Here is a 23,148-nt window from a genome sequence, read left to right on the forward strand (position 1 = left end):
TCAGAACATCCCAGTGAATGGCCTGATAAGGAGCATGGTCCAGCCTTTGCTATTGCCACTTCCACGTCAGGCTCTGCTTCCTGAAGTCAACTGTGTTCTAATGTTTAATTAACCCCCAAGAGAAGACCTTCCTAAGGACTTGGAGGTACCATTCAGCTTTTGTGGAGAGCGTGCTATCGGAGCGTTGTTTTTAGCCCATAATTTCCCAACTCACATCTTCCTTCCTAGAAACAGAACTCCTGATATGTTCTGACAGTGATTCTGAAATGCCTATTGATATCTGGATTTTGTCAAAGAGCCAAGATAAATAAAAATAGCTTTGTATAGCAAAAGACATGAATTGCCCCAATCTCTTTATCATTAGATGAAAATAGGCATATCAAACAACACTTTACTCACCAAAATGCTAGCTCAATTGCAATTACCATTCCTTTTCTCTATTAGATCGTATTTTGTGCCACTCATGCTCTATATTTGAAAGATATCTTTAGTTTTCCTAAGCAGGTTATTAGGTTTTCAAAAATAAGATAACACAGTTTGGTTTTTTGAAAAGCAAAGAGCCCCTTCAAGAAAAAACTTTCTCTTCTCTATCCTTTGAAGGTAATCATATGTTGGAAACAGTAAGCCAAGAACAAAAGAATCACAGTGGTATGACTAAAGCCTAGCGAATTTGCTCAGAAAAATTCCCAAAATACAGGTCTTCGGGAGCCAGTAATTTAAACCTCTGACACACTGTCTCATTGGCCGCCACACACAGGGTCATCTGATTATGCCTACTCATAAATGACTAAATTAATCTCAATCCCTTTAAAAGTTATTATGCCTGTAGAACTCACGAATACGTGGTTAGTTTACTGTCACTCCTAAAAAGTTCTATTTCTCTAGTAGTTACTGATAAAGAAGGGGATTTGTCAAAGTCAATCACTCAAAATAAAGAGCTTAAATCCATTTTAACATACCTCTGGGAAGTAGGTCTGCATTAACCTCGTCTTTGACTTCTCTGGCAATAATAAGGTTTAAGAAAGTACACAGCCACTGGTGGTTTCTGCAAGTGATACAATGAGGGGGCAGAGACAATGAAGCAAGCATAACATGGGACCTGGGATTAAGGGATCTTCCAGTCAGCCATGTGTGGAACGTTGAAAATTAATGTGGTATTATATAGCGAGCAGCTGTCAAGTTATTGTAATTTGCAAATTTTTTTTTTTTTTTCCTCTTCTCCTTCACTGAAGGCATATTAGAAATGGCTTCATTTCTGAGGGATGACAAAGTTAATCCTATTTTGAGTTCCATTTGAAGAAAATGACACTTAAAGCTTGTTTTGCATTTATCAAATGAACCAGTGAGTTCAACATTTACTGAGTCCCTCTGAAAGAAGGATAGAGTGTTAGATGCCAGGGTTATAAAGATGCATTGAGAAAAATTACTTCCATAAAGATATTTAGTAACTGGTGGGAGTTACACACAGAGTAGTACCTCATACTTTTCTGTTTCTGTACATAGATGAGTGGAGGTAAGCAAAGGGTGGTAGGGAGGACTTAGGTGGACCTAATGGGTTGCGTCAAAGTGGAAGGACAATGGCATGGGGACAGAGATAAGACAAACCCAGAGGAAGCAGACTGGTGCTCAGGCAGGGTCCTGGGTCAGGAAAAGTTCTTTTGAGGCCTTTATTTAATGTATCCACGGGCAATCTGTGTCTCCATAGAAATATCTCATTGTATTGTAATCACACAATAATGAATATTAAATACAACTTAATTACCTGCACACGAGCAAGAGTGCTGTGTTTCATCTTCCAGCATCTAGCAGTGTGTGGTGTCTTGTAGGCGCAAAATAAATATTTGAGTAAATAAATCAAAAAATGACAGAAATCTAGTTCATGCCTAAAGAAAGTTTTTTAGAACAGTATTAGTGACACAATATCGAAGTTCAAAAGAAACACAAACTCAGGGCTGTTATTGTGATACAAAATAGCAATTCAGAAGCTAGGACAATAATATACACTTCAGGAAATGGGGGTCTAAGGTCGCCAAGGAGAAATCATCTGGGATATTGTCTAGAATAAGTGTGGGAATGCTTAGGAGTAGTTCATAGGAGGAGGTGAATTTTGAGGGTGAAGGAACAGTACAGAAGTTGTTCAGATGAGCTGCAGAAATAAATACATAAATAAATACATTAAAAAGGACCTTCATCTCTTTGTACCCATTTTATGCCAAGGCATGCCAGAATGACAATTGCATTGAATTTCCTTGAGCCCTTCCCTACATTGCTTTGCTGATAAAAACCTTCCAATCATAAGGACTGCATTGCACCTCCAAATAGAAATGCCATAAAGTTTATTTCAGTAAATTGAACTCATTCTGTATCTGTGAGGTCTATCATGGATGGAGACATATCAAACGATTACCTGGGTTCTCGTTTGCTGGGGACTTCCTACTTGCCAGTTGGTCAGAAGCTGCAGTCTCACTTTGATCCATGATATTTTATTTTTTCTGCATCCAAAGAACTTGGCATCCAAACAAAAGTGTCATCACTTGGTAATGGATACACTTGTCTCATCCAAGCCACCCATTCAGTGCCAGGATATTCCCGGCAATCTCTCAGATTAAAGAAAAGAAGGTGCTTCTCATTTCCATGGATTTTCAAGATGGGTTATTTCCCCCCCCACTTGGTATCTATATTGTTTCTAATATTCTCAGTATGGTGAACAAATTGTAGGGGAAATAAGGAGAATTCAAAGATACCACTCTGAGACATCAGAGCGGTACCCTGGATTATAAACTCAGATCTGCAACTTTTTAGATGACTTTAGGTTAATCAGTCAACTTCTCTGGGCTTCAGCTTATTTATCTGTAAAATTTTGCCATCATTCATCCATCCATTCATTCATTCAACAAGTATATTCTGCAAATGTAGTGCACCAATCTAGGCACTAGAAATACAATGGTAAGCAAAAAATCCATTATCATCAATGAATCGTGAAGCTTAATATACATCACATTTACTTCAAAGGTTCCCATAACATAAATAAGTATAATAGGGACTCTAACCTAGTCAGAAAGATGCCTGTGACAAAGTGACATTTGAACTGAGATCTAAAATTTAAAGATAAATTAACTAGGTGAAGAGGAACAGAAAAGAGTTTTCAAGGAAGGGAAAACAGTATTTGCAAAGGCTCTGTGGTTGGAAAGTTTGTGGACGTTTGAAAAAAGGCCACTGCGAATTTAACAGAGAGCAGGGAAACAATGCAGCTAAGTCAGCTCGTCTCCATTTTTCCTGTGAATATAAAACAACTGGGGATTTTCTTTTAAATGCAGATTCTGGTTTAGTTGGTTTGAAGTGGAGCCTGAGAGCAGAAGCTCTTCCAGAGAGACCCTCCCACGTGATGTCAGTGTTCCTGGTCCACAGACCACACTTTGAGTAATAAAGTGCTAGGTGGAGTGTGGTTTCTGCCACTATGACCAAAAAGGGGAATTTTGTTGTTTATTTTAGTTTTACCTAGGAAAGAGCAGGGATGGTACATCGGGCCATAAAAACAGTGACTTTATCATTTTCTCCTTTCTCTCTCCTTTTTCTCCCTTCATTCTTTCCCAGCTTTTACCTCCAATCTCTCTCCAAAGCAAATGTAGAGAGAGAAGCATTTTGCCTTACAACAGAGAGCCTTTTTCTACCAGGTATAATAGGACATATTTGGCCTGGCTGGAGTCTCATTCCAATAGTTTGAACCAATCTCTGTAGGTAGGGGGCGAGTTCTTGCCCCTCTTGGGACAGGTCTTGGGTCACAAGTCTATCCTGGTTAGGTGTAACCTGATTTACCTGAATATATAATTATCAAGATATCAACTCTGAAAGGGGAATAATTGTGAGCTTACCAATGATCCCAATTTACGTCTCCCAATAATATGAAAACAATAGATTAAACTTAAAGCCATAGTTCAGGATTTATTATTAGTGCTTGGGCAAGAAACAGAAAGAGATGCTATTTACCTTCTAATAATTCTATTTATTTATGCACTAACACGAGTCGGCAATCATTATTTAGGAAGGAAAGCAAGAAAATGACAAAGTAAATACTACTACTACAACTAGCCCCTCAAAATGTATGTTGGACCTAAATGAACAGAATTCTATTTTGAGTTGCTTAATTCTGTAGACAATTCCTGTGGATGTTCAGAACAGAGTCAGTAAAGGTCAACAACATTACAGGCGATCCAGGACCTCATCACAAGCTCCTCCAGCATGTGGAGAATTATTATGAGACCAGGGACTCTTTCTTCTAACTGCAGGTCCCCTTTAGTGGAGAGAAAACATCAGTTTAAAAGAAAGAAGTCAATGTAAGAATGCAATATCAAGATCAGTCTGATATGATTATTTTTTAAAAACAACAACAAAACACTGTAAAAAGATGCAACTTTGAGTTATACTCCTGTGACCCTGAATATATCGATTCATTTATTATACACATTAAGTACATGTCATGACATGCCCTTGATTTCAAGAAGTTTAGTCTACTGGGGGGGACAATAATGGTTACAAGCAATTCCTATAAGAACAGAAGTTTGGATAATAGGCAAAGTTACAGTAAGGAGGAATATCATTGGGAGATGGAGAAGCAATACTTGTCTATGTGAATCAAAGATCTTCACAGAAGTGGAAACATTATAGGCATCTCCGCTGAGGCATGAAGAATAACGAGTGGGAGATTTTCAGGCAGCAGGAAACTTAAGACAGAGAGAAGAACCATATATGATTTTCTCACATGCTCTCACACTGTATGAGTAGGGCAGAAGGGCAAGTGTGTGTCGGTATGTGTGTGTGTGTGTGAGTTGGGGTAGGAGACAGGACTGGGGGTAAATTATGATGAAAGGAAATTAGTCTGGATAGGTAAGGGAGATACCACAAATACAATTTCTTTGCACTTCAGTGTTTCTGTCTGTGAGATCAGCATGATAATGCATATATCTTTTCTCATTTAATGGTCAGCACAACCTCAGAAGGTAAAAGAAGTGTCTGGCACATTGTTAGCACTTAATTAATACTGGTTGAATGAGAATCCTGCTGATACTGAAAAGTAGACTGGGGATGTGTGTGTATGTGTGTATATGTGTGTGTGTTATGTGTAAATACAGTTTGGCAAAGCTTCCTGTAAGGAAAAAGATGGAAAAGAAATAAGTTTACTCCTAGATTTTCTACCTGAAAATTAAGGGTGGGTAACCAAAGAATATTCTAGAAAGAATTTTAACCATTAAAGTTTAGTAGGGAAAATATCATTTATTTTATTAATTAAAGTTTTTTTTTTTTTTAACTTTGTTTAGAGCTTCAAATGCCAGGCATTGTTGGTAAATGTTTTAGGTTAAAGATTCTATTTGATTCCATATATAATCCCAAATCGATGTAAACGTATTCTCATGGCAACTCCATTAAGGGGTTAATTATTGTCCCCAGGTTACAAGTGAGGAACTGTGTGTGTGTGTGTGTGTGTGTGTATAGTTTAGTGGTTAGAGAACTGAACAGTTTACATTGCTGAGTAGCAGAAACCATAATCCATACCATTGCATTAACAGCCTTCTATAAACCCAAATGACACTCTGTCTTCTTGAACTCAAATCCCATGCTTTACAAAGCAGAGGGAGAAGGAAGAACCAAAAGATAACTATAAACTCTTCGCTGTGCTTTTAATCCCTCCTCCTCATTAGAAGACTGTTAGTGATCTACATATTCTTGTTTAATTTATATTATGACTTTGACATCTATCTACTAAAATCTATTAACCTTCTCCTTTTGACTGTTGCATCTGTCTGGAAAACAAAACACAACAAAATAAAAATAAAAAGAAACACACACATATACAGACACCCACACAAAATGAAGTCATGAATCAATCAAATGGCAGAGGTAGGAGGGGACACAGCAGGACAGTCAGATGGAGGCAAGCTTTTTGCAGTTTCTTAAGATATGCATTTGTCTGTGCTTTGGGGAAAAAAAACCCACAGGGAGTGAGGTGGAGAAAGAAGGGCTTACAGGGCATAATTTGTCTTCCTTAAAGTTGTTAGTACCTCCTCTGAACTTTAATGACACATCATGGTACTTCCACAATTCTGCAATAAATTTAAAATATATTTAGAAAATAAGCAAAGGCTCAAATACTCATCTTTGTCAATATGATGTATGCTTCGTGTGAACTAGGGCCTTTAGATAGGAACTGACCCATAGACGCTCAGAAACATTTATCGAATGTTTAACCAAGGTCCCGTAATTACCACAGAGGAAGGGGGAGTAGCTTTTTTGTATAGGTATGATTTTGTATTTTTGTCTTTTGTATCTCTTCTCTTTTGATGAAGCATCTCATTTAGTTTTTCTCCTTTTTCCAAACAATTCTATTCAACTCCAAAGGCAAATGGCAGAAGTAGTTCAAGTGTGTGTGTGTGTGTGTATAAGTGTCCGTGTGTTGTCCGCATGCATGAGTTTGTGTCAGTATGTATATGTATGTGTATCTGTGCGTATGTGTATACTTTTCTGTGTATTTGTATATGTATGAGTTTATGTATATGAACTGTGTATGTGTGCACATGTATCTGTATGTGTGAGCTTGTGTCGGTATATACAGATCTGTGTGTGCCTGTCTGTATGTGTGTATGTGTTTGCATCAATGTGTGTGTACACATCTATATGTGTGTATCTGTTAATCCATATGTATTTGTGTGCCTGTGCATATGTGTCTGTGTAGATATCTGTGTGTCTCTGTGTACATGTGAACCTTTATGCATGTGTGTCTGTATGTGTGAATTGGTGTGTGTGTCTGTGTATGTGGGTGACTACATGTATATGTGTCTACTTGTATATGTTTATGTATCTATACACATGCACCGTTAAACAGAGTTCCTACTTTTTAAATAAATGAAAATGGTGCTTGCAGAAAAAATAAGCTACTTAGAACCTAATGTGCTGGAAAAATTCATATTAAGAGACATCTGCTTATACCAAATTCTGTTTTGCCTACATTTAGCCACAGGTGTTAAAAAAATGATAACTACTTGGAAAATAGACAAACCAAAAATTGTAGGAGTATTCACATTCATCTTAGCTTTCACAATGAATCAAAGTATAAACAATGAGGAAAAGTCAGTCCAAGATTTTCATAGGTGAGTTCTGTTTGGTGCAAACAGGACTCATTTCTCATAGAAATGTGCTGACACTAGGCACATTCTGAAAGCTTATAGTGCAATGAATCCACTTACCTGGTATTAATTTACTTTTTATACTTTTTTAAAATATCATGTTGATTAAATTAGCATTTGGATTAATGACCTTTTAAATTTAGAGGGACTGAAGCAGTAGTCACAATACAGAATGATAACTGAAAGACCAAAATGTTTAAAAATCAATTTTCTAAATATTTTATACCTATACCAATCTACTGCATATGTCATTATATATTGACAGTATATGTTTACACTAATTTATACCATATAAATATATAAACATAAATATGTAGATATTCAGGTGTTATACATATATACATGCACACACACATATATAATATCAATCAAATTAAATTAATAGAAATTATCTCAAAAAAATTTCTGAATACCTGATAAATGCCAGATATTATGCTAGAGACAGAATAGCAAGATGAAAAAGCGTGGGCCTTGACCTTAAAGAAGCCAATTTCAAGTAAGAACAGGGCTGGCTACATGATTTGCAGGTCCTAGTAAAAATTGAAAATGTGGCGTGTTTTGTTCAAAAAGCAGGAAATGTGCTACTATAGGTATGCACAAAGATTTTTCTTGTTTTATGTGGTCCCTCCTTCTCAACTTGTCTGTCTGTTTTTTTTAATTTCCTAGTGAATGCCTTTCTAAGTAAAGAAAAATTAAAATCTTAAACTATTAGCATGAATTTTACCATTCATTTTATGTTGTGCAATGACAGTTTTAAATGCAAATATCAGAGCATGTAACCCTTCTGCAGAATCATTGAAATTATATACTCTTATTACATGGCTCATCCCTGGAGGGTGCCATGAGCTTGTCAGAAGAGACAAACACAAACGAGACTCCAGAAGCTTGGAAAGAGGAAAGGAGTGTCTTTCCAGATAGGAGGGTGCACTCTGGAGCAGGAGGGCACTCGTGGAGCAAGTGAAGACCATCACAGGTACATTGTGTAACGAGTCCCCTCCTGTCAGCTGCCAGACCTATTCCCAGTGTCCTAGCCAGGGATAGGGTCTGGAAAGTTGAGCTAGGCATCTGTCCTTTCTCATGAGCCCATCACCCCAAACCACTGGCAGATGGGCCAACTCTCCAATGGTCTTTAAACCTGTGTAGCAGGAAGTGCTAGGTACCTGGATAGCGGTTACAGAGGCTCACTCCCACAAAGAGGCAGCTTTCCTCTGGCCAGTCACCTGCCAGATGCTCTAGGGTGCTGTCAGCTCAGTGAGGTATGGCTGCCACCATGTCCCTCCTTGATAGGCTGTGGGGTATGTGCACCCAATCTCTCCCACACCTGCAGGGAGTGGAGGGAGACAGCAGTGGTAGGGCAGGAATGGGGAGGGGAGGGGAGGCTGGGTTAGGCTGGGATCCCACGAAGTGAGGGAATGGACAGCTGAGAATCTGCTCCTAGGAGGCTGTGGGAGGTGGACCACTTGTGAACCAAGGCTCCAAGCCCCAGGCACATGCTCCATGAAGCCATCTTACAAAGCACAAATTCAAAGAAAAAGTATTAAATATTTCAAGATGGCAATTGCAGAGCATTATTCCACACGCAGAAACCCTTCTGGGGGTGGTGAGGGATGACTGATCACATACCCATGGAGCCAGCCCTAAGTAGGCAAGGCAGATACACAGTTTAATTGGACAATAGAAATGCATATTTAGTACAGAGTTGACATAGAAGAGGCTGTTATGAACCCTGTAAATCTTGTAGAGAGAAGGGACAATTACCAGAGAAGTGAAGACCTAAGCTAAGGTTTGAATCTGAATCTGAATTCTCTGAGCCAATACAGGATGGGAAATGGCATTCCAGGCCCAGGACAGAACATGTCCAAAGTCTCAGAAACGTGCAAGCTTATGGTATATTCGAAAAACTGCAAATGATGGTAGAGTCGCAATGTGTCCATGCACGTGTGTTCACATGTGCATGTAGGATAAAAAAGGATGCAAGGGGACTAGCATGCAGTTGGGTGTTGGGTTGTGTTAGAACTTGTGTTCCTCCATAAGGAGCTCAGGCTCTGTAGATGCTTGAAATGAATGAAGACTTATGTATGCTCAAGCCCTTAAATGAGATCTTCAGTTGCCGAATGGCAAAAGATAACAAGAGAAATTATGCTCTACAGTCTCAAAATGTCAGAAATTCTTCATTGATATGCAGCCACATTAAGCCGTCCAAGGTTTTAAGTTAAACTGTAAGAAAAGAGCACACACGATATTAGACTATCTTCTTTTGAAGATTTCTCTGATTTCCCTCCATTAAAGTATGTCGTTCATGTTATTACAGTTAAATTGAACTTGGTGATGAGTGTTTAGGCCACTGTCACTGTAGGTATGTTCCTGGATAATACCCCAGAAATAATTTTCTTATTAAGCATGAAAATCACTTTTAAAATATCCCTATTTCATTTGTGTTTAATTTTTCTTTCTTTTTTTTTTTTTTTTTCAGGAAGAGGATATACATACTTCAAGTGTCCAAACAGGAGAAATAAACATTCTTTTTTTTTGCTCTCCTCCACCTTGCTTATAAAGTTGAGATTATAAATACGCAGTGGAGGTTAAAAACAAAACCAGAAATATTTGCATCACATGTTCTTTGTCGTTGACTCCTGATGAAAGAAGTGACTTTCAGTGGCTACTGCAAAATCTGCTTTCCAAACAGCAAAACTCTTGGAGTTAGTCCCTAACTCTTCTTCATCTTGTCGCTTCATAAAGGGTCCTGCTTTCTGACGTTCCCAAAGTATTCGCATTCTTCCTGCTTTATACACCTCTGAAATCTTGTGTTGATTTGCCACAATGATGGTGAATATATTTAACTATGTATGTATGTAAAAATATGCTTAACGCAGTATCCCTTTCTAGTCTGATTGCTCAAACAGAACAGGGACCGTGTTTTTTGATACATACAGGCCAGTAGCATTGGTTTTGGCTCATAGAGAGCTCGTAATATTTGTTGTATTAAAATGAAATCAGTTAAGGGAAATAGTCACGGTAGTTACTATGAGTTTAAAAATCATAAAGTGGAGGAATAGCTCTGAATTTCTTTGTTCAAAACACATTTAAATTTTTTTTTTTTAAGGTGTAGCTTAGGTTACAGACTCACAACCTCTGAGTCATGGACTCCTCTATCTGGGGTGGGAAGGGTGGGAGTAGATTATGTAGAGGTGGGTGTAAATTATAAAGGGGCTCCAATAGTCCATAAGCATGTTAATACTTCTCAAGCAGTCAATACTAAATTTTAACTAATACTATGTGGATGTTCGTGGAATTTGGCCTTGCTAGAAAGGTCTCTTTTTTTCCAAAAGAGTGAGGAATCCATGGCCTATTAGAAAAGCAAAACATAGTTTATAAGTGTGTTTATGTACATGCATGTGTGTGTTTCGGGTGGGGGGATGGACAGTAGAGATGAAGGGGGGATGCATTCTTTTGTCCTAGGTAAGAGAGCGTGTTCCTTTACACTGTAGAGTTTGGCTGTTTCTGTCACCATCCTCATTTTTCACTTTTTTAACCCAACAACATTTTTAATAAACTATTTTATTGAGTACCTACTATATATAAGCACAATACAAGATGATGAACATACATTAACTTCCTTTTTCAAAACAATCTTGCCAAGTAAATTCTTATCTCTATTTTATAAATGAAGAAATTGAGGCTGACAGGGATTAAGAGACTCTCTCAAATTCCTGGAGTTCTTCATTGGAAGAACCCAGGATTCAAATCCAAGTAATTTTGACTGCAAAGCTATTGTTCTCTCCTCCATATATGTTTCTCAAAATGTAGTCCATGCATCAGTTGCAGTAAGCTTAGCCATGGGTGTAGATTCCTGGCTAGGAATACATTTGCACATATTTAGAGGGTATCGTTCATTCATTGGACATCCCTGCCTGGGCCCCATCTTCAGAACTACAGAATCCCTGAGGTTAGGACCCAGGAATCTGCATTTAAACAACTAGCATTTGAGAACCACTACACCACATCATATTGTTATGGAAGAAAAATTGTAATTGGTGGAATTTTAAATTTATATATGAAATCAAAATTGGAAGAGGTAAGAAATGACAAAACAGGATCTGGTGATTGTTATAGTAAGAAGACACCTCCTTATATCTCCTCTAAATAACTTTCAGGTCCATGTTGCTGAATATCCACCAGCTGTGAACATTTCCAAGGACTTCAAGCTGATAGACTTGGGCACCAAATTTTATCATTAGGCAGCATTTGCTGTGGTTGTGAGTTGGACATTGGAGTTGCTGCGTGTTTGGTAAATTTTGCATGTGACATCAAAGGTCTATTTTCAGACCTTTAAGCTGATTGAGATTTTCTTAGTCTTTGTTTATTTCAGGAAATAGTTTAATCTAAACTTTATATATTCTAAGAATGTGTCAGTTTTAGCTTCAGTCCAAATACTGTATAATCACAGCAGTCTGATGAAAACTCCAGAGCTGAACTTGAGCAAACTTAACACATTCCGTTTTGTAATGTAATAACCAAGTTTAAATCCGACTGCACTAGGAAACGACCAAGAATGTAAGGGCAATTTAAAGCCTAATGATCATATTTGCTGCTGCTGATGGAGATGATGATGCCATTCCCTAAAATGATGCTAGCCAAGGAAAGCAAAGCAATTGATTCTGAGCTTCTAAATTAAAAAAAAAAAAGAAAAAAGAAAGGAAGAAAAACAGAAAAAAATGAGAGAAAATAAATTATTTCATTCAGGAAATGTTCTACAGCTTTCCCAAAATGCAGAAAGTTTCATTTTCAGTGAATGTACTTCTATCTTCCTCGGCCCAGATCAAAATCAAGAAAGACAAAGTTTATAACTCCTGGCCTGTATCATGTCTACTCTGCATATTCGAGAAAGATTTCTTATGTCTACCTTTTTGGCCATTGCTACAGGAGGCAGCGTAGGCTTAGGGGTTAAGAGTGCGTGTGTTAGAAACAGACTGGTATGAATCAGGACCTTGCCTCTTTATATTGTGTAAATAAACTTGACCTTCTCACTCTTTGGCTTTTACTTCATTATCTAAAAGAGGGTTGATAAGAGTGTCTACCTCATAGGGATTGCTTTTAATATTAAAGAAGATAGTATATGCAAAACAGCCCAGGGGTTTCGACGTATTATGTTCTCATAAATGGTACTTATTATTACTAGTAAACCATCATAGATTTTAGAACAAAGGACTGGTGAAGGCATGTCTAAGGATGATTGATTTAGTGATCCGACTTGGAGGGAGTAGGTCAATGGGCTGGGAGAATAGAGTAGAGGTGTTGACGGTATCACAGCTTAACAAATAGAGAGTTTGAGAGTGGTGGGTGACAATGTAGCTTCACAGGGGGAAGAAGAAAAGAGACTTTACATCGATTGTTTGATTTCTAAGAGCAAGCACTGTGCTCTGTGCTCCACATTTATTAATTTATGCCTCCAGGTTTGAAACTTTGAGAATTAACAAGAAAATAATAGTCAGGAAAAATGGAATGAAAATAATAGTCAGGAAAAATGGAATGAAGAACTTTATTTTGTGGGAGGTTATTAGTTAAAGTAGAAATAGCAGTCCCTAACATTGACTTGTTCTAAAGACCTGAGCAAGGCATTTTACCTCCATGGGCCTCTACTTTTGCATCTGTAAAATGTGGATAACACTGCTTACTATAGCCCAACAGGATGGGGGTACAATCCTGATACAATGAGCAGACGATGTGCATAATATTAGAATTTATAAAGTATTTTTCAGACATTATAATACGATAATTTATTCTTATTTTTTCTTTTTTTCCTGATTTCCCTCTTTATAAAACAAATATTTCCATCTGCTTACTAATCTATAGAGTTGTTACAACTTATCCATGCCAATACTCACACTTATTTTTTGTGTCTTTCTTTTAATATCTACTCATTTTACTTTGCAGAGAGTCCCTCTTCTACTCTGTTGGGTGAGGTTTTGTTATCCTTTAAGAGACATCAAAATGTCCTCTCCTCTCTGAAGACTTACTCCCTGTAGCTAGTCTTCCACATCTGGCCATTCCTCTTCTGTGGTCACATAGCAATTTCCATGTACCTCTTAGTACAGTCATGTGATGCTTAATTATGGGGATACCTGCTGAGAAATGCGTCATTAGGCGATTTCATCATTGTGTGAACATTATAGAGTATACTCACACAAACCTACATAGTATAGCCTACTACACACCTAGGCAATATGGTGCTAATCTTATGGGACGACCGTGGTATATGTGGTCCATAGTTGACTGAAACGTTGTTATACGGCACAATTGTACTCACATCAAATAATCTTATAATTGCTTGCATACCTGTCTACGTCTCCAGACAGCAAGCTTCTTGAAACAAAGACTCATTCATTTTTGTATTCATAGCACCTGGCATGGCATCTGACAAAAAGATGGCACTCAATACATGCTTGTTAAATGTAATAATATTAGCCCATTGATATTAGCACTATTAATATTATATAAGCATTCCTATTTCAATGTTGGACACATTGCCATTAGGAAGAAAATCAGAAATCAAAAAATTTCCATTATCTTTCATATAAAGCATGAAAAAAATCCTAGCATACCTACTATATACCAGGAATAATGTTGCAGTTTTAGTATAATGCAATATATAACCTTTCATAACATATATTATGTGAGTCACATCCCTTCTTCAAAATGTATTCTAGATATTTTTGGCTCTAAGTTGTTAAAAGGGTCTTGTGGCTTCTTCCTGCATTCAACGCCTCCCTCTTTCTCTCTCCTCCAAATACACACAGTCACATCCTAAATTCAAATACTTCCTGATCTAAACTCGCCTTTTTTTTTTCCTCATTAGCTGTTCATTCTGTTGTTAGCTATAATAGTCCCAGCATAACTTTTATCTCACTATTCTTTCATTACATTCACTTTACACGATCACGTATTATATTTAGGACTGAGGAGTTGTCACATTGTGGGCACGCTGGCACCAAGTGGAGGTGCAGTCAGTTGTTTCAACACACTCCTGGTAGGGTTGATTAGCACTGGGCAGCTGAGCATATGTCTAAAACTCTTGATCAACAGCACTTGGATTTCCTTATGGTCCCATCTCTGTCTATAGCTAAGTGGACATGAAATCAATATGCACTCATGGAAAGCTGGCCCCTGTGAGATACATTCTAAATAATGCAGCATATCGTAACAATCGAATGGTGCATAATTCCCTCCATCTAAAACAAAATTGATTTTTGTCTTCTAACTATTATCCCTGCTCTGCAGAGGGATCTATTTTCATTTAAAGTTTCATACTTTTCAGCCATGCACCATAAACAAACACTAAAAGATTCCATAATATTCTCAAGATTGTCCACTCTCAGCAGCGAAGAAGTGCCACTAAGAATGCTAAAGGCTAAGAAGTAATAAACCACCAAAAGTTCCATTGCAAATGCTCTGAAAAATCCCTTTCCTTCCACAGCTCAGTAGACTGCAGCTCTGCTTACACTCTCAGGCCGTGATCCATAAAGTTGCCTTTGGCCTTATCTGACCCCCTTTCACCGTGTCAGAACAGGAGAGAGGAAACATTCACAAGATGGAATAAAGAACTGGATGGTCTGCTTCTTGTTTCTGCCAACCCAGTGTCTGCTACAAAAAGAAAAAGGAAAAAATAAAAATTACAAGAAAATTCTGATAACTACAGTCTAAGCAAGTGCTTCTTATTAATATGCATATGAATTTCCTTGTGATCTTGACAAATTGCTGCTTCAGTAGCTCTGGGGTGAGGCCTGAAATCTGCATTTCTAACAAGTTCCCGGGTGATGCTGATGCTGCTGGTCTGAGGACCACATTTTGAGTAGTGTGTTAGGTAGAATTATAAAGATGCCTTTCTCCATCCAAGATTCTTGGGCTTTGGTTATTTAATCAAACACCAATCTAGGTACTGCAGGGAAGGGAGTTTGCAGTTGTAATTAAAGCCCTAAGTCAGTTGACCTTAAGATATAGAGGTTATCCATTTGAGCCCAAACTAATCTCACGAGACCTTTAAAAGTCAGACTAGCAAGGCAGAAGAGGAGTCAACAAAATTTGAAGTGTAAGAGGGGTTTGACATGCTGTTGCTGCTTTGAACGTGGAGAGGGCATGTGAGAAGGACTGTGTCAGACTCAAAGAGATGAGGGTGGCCCCCAGTTGACAGCCAGCAAGGAAATAGAGTCCTCCAACCTGACTTATACTTTCAAAGAACTGGATTCTACCAACAACCTGAATGAACTTGGAAGGGAGTTGATGCTCAGAGCCTCTGGAATGTAAGGCAGCCTGGCTGACAGCTTATTTCTGCCTCATGAGACTCTAAGAGGGAACCCAGCTCAGTCATGCTGTGCCCAGGCTTCTGACCCACAGGGATTTTGAGATAAAAATGGGTGTTGTTTTAAGCTGCTGACTTGGTGGTAATCTGTTACACAGCAATAAGAAACTAATACAAGTAGGAAGTTTCTAATTCAGTACAACCAACTAAAATATTGCCATTCATGTGTAGGTAAGAAGGAAGATTTGATCATTGTTCTCAAAGTCTAAGGATAGTCTTTTTGATGCAGAAAACAAAATTTGCAGTCAGCAATACACATATAGTACTCTCATCATTAGTCTTTCTCTTATTACTGCTTTGACTTTGAAGAAATCTTTAAACCTCTCTGGACCTCAGTGTCCCCAACTTAAAGAAAAAAAAAGATTAATAGTACCTGTTCTAACCAACTGCTAGAGATAGATTAAGAATAACATACAAAATAAATGGAAAAGTCTTGCAAACTGTGAAAATGCTAGACATATATACAGAATCAGATATAGCACACATTTAAATTATGCCTCATCGAGCTTTTCTCTGGTCATAAAAAAAGTTCTTGAGACGTTAAAATACCATAACTTATTGTTTAAAAATCTCATTGTTCCAAGTGAGAATAGATGAAAGTGAACATAAACACTTTCAAAATACCTTGTTGTCATCCACTCTTTTTATCGGAGATAGTAATTTAATAACAGAGTCTCAGATACAAATGTATATCATGTCTTCTTTAAGAGCTGTAAAGTAAAAGCTGTATTTTATTGGATTAATTGGAGAAACTAGTCCGTTCCAACTTTCTTTCTCCTTTGCTGTCATATGCACTTAGGTAGATTGTAAATTATTCAGGTATTATTTGCAAACAAGATTGTTCTCAGATGAACAGGATGGAAATTGCTGAGAGAGAGGATATGGGTGAGTTGTGAGTTAGGAAAGAGCAATGCAGAAATGTGCTTAGGGTTAACAGAATAGTTATCTAATATTTATCCCCATGCATGGGGATAAATCATAGCCAAATCATTATTTTATGGCAACCTTTCCTCTGCTTTTAGTGCATGTTAGCTTTCTGCAGTGAGCAGATGTGGCCACACACGTTCTGTTTGGCAGAAGGCAGATGTCAGCCCCCGAAATAGGTGCTTGGTTCCATGGGCAACATCTGGATCCCTGGCTCGGCTGTGTTCCTGTCTGTGCTCGTGGCTATACAATGCCCCCTGGAGACATTTTATGATTAGTCTGCGACAGAGTTGGCATGAGAGTCCTGTCTCCCTGGCAACCATTTTCCCTTTGATTCATATACATCTGCTCAGTAATATGCAGTATTTGGGAAACTGTTCCCCATCTCGTTTCCAATCACAAAGTAGATGACAGAGGACTTCTGTTGAATAGTATATCATTTTCCCTGGTGTCTAAAGCTGTTGTTTTCCAAGGCACTCACAACTGGATCAAATTGCAGAGTGAGCCCTCTCTGCAAGGCCCGTGGGTTTTAGACAAGATGTTAGACCCTAATGAATGCTTGGTAGCAGATCTCGAACCTGTGAGGACTTTTGAGAAGCCAGGAGGGAGCCAGGTGGTTGGAGCAGCCTGCCCAGGCTTCTTTCTTGGATGAGAAAGACCTAGTTGGATGAACCTATATTCTTCATTTTTAATGTCACTCTTTTTTTTTTTTTTAATTGCCAGGTCCTTAAGGCAGTAAGAACTCAGACTTTCTCATCGAAAAGAGCATTAGGGTATGCCATTATTAACTCCCTCCCAGAAAAAGGCTGTTATTAACCAGGTGGTATCCCTCAGGCTGCTCTATTGTCTACAGAGAAAAAGGGAAGTGATTCAGGCATTTGGCAAAACTTAATCAGTTATTGGCCGCTCCCTAGGTGATACAGGAGGAGAAATTGGATTGCAAGGGAGAAATCCTTCTTCCCAGCCCATCCTCATACATTTCCATAAATAAAGCTTTTGAATTATGTGCAGAAAGAAAAGAGCTAAAATTTCACAAGAATTTACTATGACCAAGAATTTACAGAAAGTAATTGAAATAATTACAACTACCCTTTAGGATAGGAGTGTGTATTCCCATTTTATAGATGAGGAGGTTGAGGCTCTGAGAAGTTTAACAATTTGAGAGTGAAATAGGGAAAACAGGATTTAGCTCTTTTAGTCCAATGACTTGTGTAATGGGAGCAGTGCAAGCCATACAATGCAAGCACGATTTATCTAACAGAGTCATCATGGAGGGAGTTGCCAAGGAAGATAGCCTTGAAGAATTAGCTTAACATCACTCTTTTTTAGGAAGGGTTGGAATTATCACAGTGAGATTAAAGATGCTTCCAAACAGGGGGAACATCTCAAGCTAGGGCCCAGAGGCAAGAATGAGAAGTCGTGATATGCACAGGAGCTGCTAAAAAATTTCATTCACCTCTAGTAATTCATAGAAACACATCTCAAATACTACATCCCATTGGGAACCTCCATAAATTATCACCCTAACATTACCCTAGACCTCTCCCCTCTCCCCTGCCGAAAAAGAAGAAAAAAATATAACAGTTACTGACTAAACAGATCATTAGGAAGCTAAAAATAAAAAGATAGTTCATTTAGGAATGATGTCACCCTGAGAACAGGCCTGCTGCCTGGGTGAGTCCATAGGTCTCTTTTTTATCAGAGCAGAGTGTTCTTATTGCCAACGTTCTTCCGCTGGTAGCTGTTGGGTATCAAGGACTCTAGCATTATAGGACCCAGCACAGGATCTGGCCCAATAAATCGGTGTTTTCGACCTTCGAAACACCATGCCTCTTCATTTCTTCTTTCTTCTGGATATTATCAACATTCTGTCCTGCTTTCTTTCCTGTTGTAAATACTATGGAAATGGTAGCTATACGGTGTTTTTCAAACTACAATCTTGAATGGATCCAGGTTAATTTCCCCCACAATTGATTGTCATAAAAAATGATAGATGAATAAGTGACTAGCGAATGACAATGTAATTTTGGATTCTAAAGAGTGTCTACCATAGCTAGAGAAAGATTCAAAAGCTAGTTAACAGAGGAAGTTTCTACTCCGCTATTAACTGCATGATCTTCAGTTACTCAGCCATAGGGACTGAGGAACTTTCAACTTCATCATTTCTAAAATGAGTATTAATAAGAGAACCTACTTCATTGGAGAGTTTTGAGAACTAAAAGAAATAATTTATGGAAAATGGCTGGAAAGAGCCTGATTAAGAGTGAAATAGTAATAACAAGCACTTTGGCTGGTTGGTTTACTGGAAAGTCAACTCTGAGACAGATATTAACAGGAAGGAAGATTACTAGGGAAGTGATCTTGGGATCTGCACCTGGGGGTAAAGGCAAGGAAGCTGGATTGGGCAGAGTGAGAAGTCTGGCTGTGAAGCTGTCATGAGAACGTTTCTGCCAACCCTGCAGGGACCTCAGAGCTCAGAGGACCCTTCTCAATCGTCCTGAATTGGAATGAAGGTCTGTCCTTTGGATAAGGCAGCTCTCTTTAGCAGAAAGCAATTCCCAGAGAGGGCTACTCCAAGCAGCTGTGATAGTAAGTCCTTCAGTTATGGAGGCAGATCTGGGAGGCACGGTCAAGTATTACTAAAACATTTGAAAATGATTGTGTATTACTATTGCTTTTATAATTCTTTTGTTCATCTTGAACTATTTTCCTCCATCTTTTAGTTCCTTATACAAAAAACTAACACTTGTGGAGCCCAGAGCAGTAGTACAAATGGAGGGCCATATACCATGTCAAATATATAAAAGGTACGAAGCAGACCAACAGACAATGAAGTGCATATGTGTGCTGTATCTTATGAAAGAGATCCCTTTATAATGACCTGGAAGGCTAAGTAGGAATTTCGAACTTACAGACTCCTTGGAAATGTGAAATGGTACACGATGGTATGGGGAAAGCCAGTCCTCAGGCTGCAGACCATGATCTGCCCTCCTGCCCGTCCCAACTCTGGCTTCATTCTACACCATACGGAGCTCATGCAAATGTGTGTGAAACTTCAGCCTGCATTTCCAAGCACTGCCCATTCCTTCCACAAATAGCTGTGCTTTGCTGTCCCTTAGGATAAGGGATGCATACGCTGGTGATGTACTCCATCTTCAGACTTAGGGAAGAGACATAAAGGGATCTCAAAGCAAGCTTGGGGCCTTTAGGGAAAGGAATTTTGGGGGACCATGTACCTGGAGCAAGATCTAGAAGGGGGCATCTTCAGGCAGGCCTGTTGCCCTGGCCCTGGAGACAGTTTATTCTGTTGAGAGAGGTACAGCTGGAGGAGGACCAGAGTGGGAGCCCCCTAAAGCTCAGGTGGGATGACCTAAGGGCCTGGTTAGCTCGGGATGAGGGGTTCCTTGATGTGGGAAATTCAAGGCTAAAACCAAGAAAGTCCCAGCCAAACTAGAACAAGTTCTTCACTATCCCAGGGCCCTAGCAGGGTCCATCTTACTCAGACCTAAGGGCTATATTGTGCTTACACGTCCCTATTCCTTCTGCCCAGGAAATGTGCACATGCTGCCCCTTCTCGGGAAGGCTAGAATCTCCTTCCACCCTTTCTATATGTCTAGTTACCTCTTTCTTATCCTTTAGACCTCAGCTCTATAGTCTCTTTCCCAGGGAAGACTAGCCAGATCTCTTTAATAAGGCGATTTGACCTAGTCTGATGCTCCTACAGCAACATGTGCCACCCATCATAGCTCTCGTCATGGTTGCAAATGTACACATATGTCACATAGCAGACAATCATTTGTCTATCCTTAGCATCCTGAGCATCTTGCCACATGTGCTACTTTATTGAGCACAGTGGCTCATTCTTAAGTGCTCAGCAGCAGACAAAGATTCTCTTTAGCCTTAGGACGTGAAAATAGGCTCTCCTGCAAAGGGCAGTCATTTCCTCAGGGGGCTCTGACTGCATGCATTGCTTATTAAGTATGTTAATAGAGAAAAAGTCTTTTAGAAAAGTTCTCCTTTCACTATGTGACTGAATAGAATTTGAACAAATTCCTGGGGTACAATGCATTATCTCTTTTGGATTTTGTGATGAACTCTTCTTAAGCACATGGATGTCAACCCTGATTAATTGATTAATTAATTAACAAACATTGATTGTACCTGTGTTATGCCTGCTTCCCCAGATAAATACTATCATTTAAGTTAGTGATTAGAGTTGTAGTTAAAGTAAGACAGGATAATGAGGCAAATGCCCCTCTATTTTGAATAGTGTGTTCAGGGAAGACATCCCCAAGGAAAGAACATTGGATCTGACCCCTGTGAAGCCATTCAAGTATCAGGGAGAAGGGTACCTCAAGCAGAAGACATGGCAATGGGAAAGGCTGTGAGGCAGGAATGGTTTTGCAGGTGTGCCTCAGAGAAAGAAGGGCACGGCACCTGGAATTGCACACAGAGGGACAGGCAGGGGGAGAGGATGTTGGAGGGATGCATGGAGACCGGAATGCACAAAGACCTCTGATGCCATGGTGGTGAGCTGGTAAAGCGTCAGTGACTCTCCACTCCACTACATCTGCAGACTTCCTGCATGGGGTCTTAGTAGGGAACGTTTGGGACTTGACATTGACATGTTGACAAGACAGGAGGGGGTCCTCAACCCCAGCGTCCGAGGAAGGAGGCCAGGTGAGGGAGGGGACCGTGAAGAGAGGAAGGACGTAGAATGAAGAGAGGCGAGAAATCAAGAAATAAATGCTCAATAAATGATAGCTCCTATTATTAAAAGCCCAGACAATCTTCTAAACTCATTTAAAATAAGAAATGTCACAATTACTTCCCTTATGTGTGTAACGGGGCTAATAATGTTTTCTCTCTAACACAATAGTTAGGTTACGCATATTAAATAGTTTCCCCAAGTTTATACAGTTAGCAAATGCCTGAGGCAGGATACGAAACCAAGTGGACTGACTCCCAAGCCCAGGCTCATAACCAATTACACTGTACAACCTCCCTCAATGAAGAATGAAGGGGGAGATGTGGACTAATGCTCGAGAAGGCTGGTAGATGCTGCAGCATCCCACAACATTTTAAGACATAATATTAACTGGTTCTATCATAAAAATATTTCCTCAAAAACGTAAAATAATTATCATTTAAAACAAATTATTAGAGGACAATTTATATAAAATCCCAATGCTTATAGATATAGATAAGCCCTGTGAACACTCCGATGTATTATTGTCTGTCATCTTTCTGTGATATGTTAACATATATTTAAAATAAAATATATACATTGTACCATACTCCTCTACTTACTTACATACTGCCATGGCATTAAATATGCTTTGAAATTATTATTTTATTGTGCACATAATACTTTACCATAGATACCATAATTTATTAACCCTTCTCTGTAATCATTTAGATTATTTTTAATTTATTATTACTACAATCAATGCTGTGATGAATAACCATATAAATCATTAGAAATAATAAAAGATTAATTTATTTTCTCTATATAGTTTGATAGAATTGAAATACATCTATATATTTTTATGTATGATATAAACAACATATAATTTACCTTTTTTTTTATTCTCTCTCCTACGCTATTTATCTCCCATGACTAGATCAGTGCCTGGCTTGTAATAAGGATTCAATAATTATTTGCTGAACGAGAGTTTGAATGCAATTCCTGGTCAAAAGATGTGAGTAAGTTTAAGAGAAAACATTTTTTAAAGGGATTAGAATAGTGCAAACATTAGGACTTTTGCAAATTACAAACTAATCCAGCTTTAGCCTTGATGCTTGGGTGAGTAGGGAGGCCATGTGAACACACTCTGGAAAACAGAAGTCATCCCTAATTGCCTTGTATTCAGACAGTCCCGGGGTGCACTCATTTCCTGATATTCAACAGAACACCAATCTTCACTTAACACAGTTAATGATATAATTTTTATTTTTAAAAGGGAGTGCTGATGTTCCTACCAGCTTCAGAAGATGTTTCAAATCTGGTTGTGGAGTCATTCTATTTCCAATTAAGCAGTGGGGGGATTCAATTACAAGCTGTGGGAAACAAAGAGTTTGTGTCAATAAACCAGCAGTGGTATTAAGGGTGGTTGTCTAGTTTGCAAACATTAACAGCGTGAAAGCTAAAGGCGTATGCTTTTGAAATTATCTAACTATTGCTTCTCACGTAGACTGGATTAAGAATACCTGAAACGCAGCCTGGGGTTTCCTTCGGAAGCATTTTCTCTCCTGGAACTCAGTGAATTTGGGCAATAAAGGGGTGTACTAAAGGATTCATTGGGAGCTTTAACGAGGTTAAAGCCATTAAAAAAAATTGTGTCAGAAAACTATCTGGAAGAAGGCAAAATAATTTGTTGCAGGATCTGGTTAGGGAGGGAAAAGGGAAGATTCACTTAAAATAAAACAATTTTAGAGATGATAGGGCTTTGTAAACATATATACTATGTACAAAAGAGGAAACTGAGGCCCCAAAGGTAATCTCCAAGGCCTGTCAACAAATTATTAAAATAAAATAAAATGGAGACCAGATTTGAAAATCCCCTGAACAGACAAAACCATTTAAGCCACGTAAGTAAAACTAAATCTAGCTTATTTCATGAACATAAGTGAAACTTAACTTAGGCCATTTCTTATAAATGTTTCTGATGATCATAAATGAAACTTAAG

This window comes from Diceros bicornis, chromosome 32, assembly GCF_020826845.1.
Source record: "Diceros bicornis minor isolate mBicDic1 chromosome 32, mDicBic1.mat.cur, whole genome shotgun sequence".
Lineage (NCBI taxonomy): Eukaryota > Metazoa > Chordata > Mammalia > Perissodactyla > Rhinocerotidae > Diceros > Diceros bicornis.